The sequence below is a fragment of the Heterodontus francisci genome, unplaced genomic scaffold (genome assembly GCF_036365525.1).
Source record: "Heterodontus francisci isolate sHetFra1 unplaced genomic scaffold, sHetFra1.hap1 HAP1_SCAFFOLD_43, whole genome shotgun sequence".
In the NCBI taxonomy this organism is placed as follows: Eukaryota; Metazoa; Chordata; class Chondrichthyes; order Heterodontiformes; family Heterodontidae; genus Heterodontus; species Heterodontus francisci.
The window spans coordinates 5,139,639-5,142,942 of NW_027141852.1; the positions used below are offsets into that span (position 1 = coordinate 5,139,639).

The following is a 3,304-nucleotide window of genomic DNA, read 5'->3' on the forward strand; positions in this document are numbered from 1 at the left end:
GTCCAGTTCTGTGACCCTTCTATAGACCTGAAACATTGCTCCTACCTTCCTCTCTACACAGATACAGCTGGAACTGCTGAGTGTTTCCAGAATCTTCTGTTATTATTCAGATTTCCAGTGTGTGCAGTATTTCTCTTTTTGAAAATAAAATATTCCCTGAGAGGAATGGAACGTTACATAAAAAAATAGGAGTGGGCCATTCGGCCCATCGAAATAGCTCTGCCATTCAATAAGATCACAGCTGATTTTCTACATCAACTCCATCTTGCCACACTAGCACAGATCCCTTGATTCCCTTCGTATCCAAAAACCTATCGATCTCTCTCTTGGATATACCCAACGAGCATCCACATCTCCAGAGTCACAGAGAGATACAGCACTGAAAAAGGCCCTTTGTCCCACCGAGTCTGTGCCGACCAACAACCACCCATTTATACTAATCCGACACGAATCCCATATTCCTACCACATCCCCACCGACCCTATATTTCCCTCCCACCTACCTAAACCAGGGACAATTTATCATGGCCAGTTTACCTACCAACAAGTCTTTTGGCTTGTGGGAAGAAACCGGAGCACCTGGAGAAAACCCACACAGACACAGGGAGAACTTGCAAACTCCACCTAGGCAGTACCCAGAATTGAACCCGGGTTGCTGGAGCTGTGAGGCTGCGGTGCTAACCACTGCGCCACTGTGCTGCCCATAATGTGTGATCTCAACAAGGCTCTGTCTAATTGCAGTCAAACTTCTTTATTCATATAAAAACTCTTCACAATGTTGAACGCAACGAGTAACTGCCATTCTGCTCTAAGAAGAAGGACCCCAGCTTCACACACCCCAGACCCCTATTCTTTCCACATTAGCTGAATTCCTGCATTTCTGATACCATTCCAGTAAATCTCCTCTGCACCCTCTCTGAGGCCTTGACATTCCTGCTAAAGTGTGGAGCATGGAATTAGACACTGCGCTCTAACTGAGGCCTATAACCAATGAGATTTCTAAAGGTCCAGCGTAAATTCCTTGTCTGTGTCCCGTACTCCCATTTATGGTTTCTGACTCAATGTCGGCTCTGAGCTGTTGAAACTGCCTGAATAAATATTTCCACCCAACAAAGCGCTCGGAATGTGAGAAGGGACAAAGTGAGTGACCAAGTACATCAACTCCAAGGAAAACTCCACCATGTAGTGAAAACACTCGAAACACAACAGCTCTTTTAAGAGCCACCCACAATCGCTCTGAAAAAACTGCACCAACATCTCTCTAGAATTGGTTTATTTCATTGGTTTTAATGCTCAGTAACTCTCTGGAACTTTCTCACTGTCTTTGTGTTTTCTGTTTCAATCTGGTATGGTGATTCTGGGAAGATGAGTTTCACTGCCTGGGAGGATCGTTGTGGTTTTCCTGCAGAAACACAAAACAAAGTCTCTTTTCAGAGTCACCCACCGCCTCATAGGGACAGCAGTGACATGGGAACGGGAGCTGGGGTGTGTTTTATGCCGGAAATATCAGTTAATGATTTATGTTGTGCTCTCCTTATGTTCCAATCTCTGAATTGAGCCTTTCCACCGCACCAGGGTTATGGGGAGAGTTTTCATCGTTTCTTTTCTAAACGTACAGACGATGTTATAAAGTTGCTGATTTACCCAGATGGCGGATTCTCCCCTCACAGTGAAAAGTAACATCGCACCTTCACATCTGCCCATTGTTTTATAATTGAATAATTAGTCAAATTGAATTATTTGTGATGTTATTTCCCCCGAGACGGTGTTTCCTGCAGTGAAACTGATCAGTTTCAGCTCAGTCATTTCGGGACCTGGAATTCCTGCAGTTTGAACCCGCTGTAACCCCAGCCCACTTTTGATTGTTCACCCTCTTCTCAAAAAGGCAGAGACAGCACATGAGGAGGCCATTCGCCCCATTAAGTCCATGTCGGGTTTCCAATCTGTTCAGTCCCCGACTCAATCCCCAAATTCCTGCATAATCCCTTTGGGTCAAAATGACCGCGGCAGGACTCGAACCTGCAATCTTCTGATAACATCATAGAATATACCGAAGTCAGACGCCTTATCCATTAGGCCACACAGCCATTAGCTTAAATGAATGATTCAATCAGAGAATCTCGAAGCACAAAATACAAAAAATCATTGGTTGAACCTGTCAACCTGGCAGAATATTTGAATTTGTGAAAGCCGCCAATTTCACTGTGGAAAAGAAGTGATCGACTGGAAAAGTACATAAAAATCTATTTTCCCGTAGCGGTTTAAATAAACTTTTAAAACACAATTTTGCTTTTACCGACTCAAATTGCTGGTGCTATTTTATGAACAGCTTTATTTTGCCAATTTTTGTCAACTTCTCATCCGTAACTGACAGTAAAAGACTCCGTTCAGCAATCTTTCACGCGACAAATAACTCAAACTCGGTGTGGAAGCAATAAATTACAGACTATTGGTAATTCCCCTTCACACAGGCTTCAGGGGAACTGTGAGAAGCCACTGAAATAGTTGCTTCATCCTTTTAAAAGGTTCCCATTCTGTCCTGTGACTGACATGTTGGAATCAGATTTGTATTTAACAAGATATTTCTGTGAAAACAAAATCCTCAACAGACCAGCTGGGAATCTGGGAATCACTGTAGTAAAATAAAAGGCTTTTGATTGAGAAGACGGGACCTTCTCACCAGCAGCCGGGTTACATTCCCCTCACATCCTTACACAGTGAGCAGCTCTTTCCCTCGAGAAATAGACAGCAGCAGTTGGAAGTTCAGTAAAAGGATCGGTTCATTGAGACAAGTTTCTGACTGACAGGTGGTGCTGAATATTAATACAAGAAGGTCCTGGAATGGGAAACAAGTGTCCAGAGTGGGGTCTGAAATCAGGACAGGGAAATGGCCAGCACTGACACAGATCATTTCATTATTACATTGATATCTGACTGTCTATAAGGAGAAGCGAGTTAAACACATGATGGTGAAAGGAATGGAAGATATCACTGGTTGTTCTGGATGAAGAGGGATAGACAGAGGTGTGGGTACAGCAGACTTCAGACAGTAATCAGCCCTTTCAGATACTGTGGGTGGATCTGAAAAGAGCCTTTGGGATAGGGAAAAAAGCTCTTTGTTTAAAAACACTCAAATAGCTACCTTGTAATTGGTCAGGTTACTAATGTTTTAGTTAGTGTAATTTATGAATAATTACTAATGAGAAAGTGCTGTTTGGACAGAGTGTAAAGCTGTGAGTTGATGTGTAAGGGACTTCACTGACTAGGGGAAAGAGGTGCTCTTTGGTCTCTTCTGCCTTTTCAGC

The 3,304-nt window shown here is 43.2% G+C and overlaps 1 non-coding gene across 1 annotated transcript; it reads right to left on the minus strand.

Annotated features, from left to right (window-relative positions):
• Positions 1-1,997: 1,997 nt before the first annotated feature.
• On the minus strand, positions 1,998-2,086 carry trnar-ucg (transfer RNA arginine (anticodon UCG)). The gene is given in 2 exon segments: positions 1,998-2,033; positions 2,050-2,086. It is a non-coding gene; the product is annotated as a tRNA-Arg (tRNA).
• Between the last annotated feature and the right edge of the window lie 1,218 nt (positions 2,087-3,304).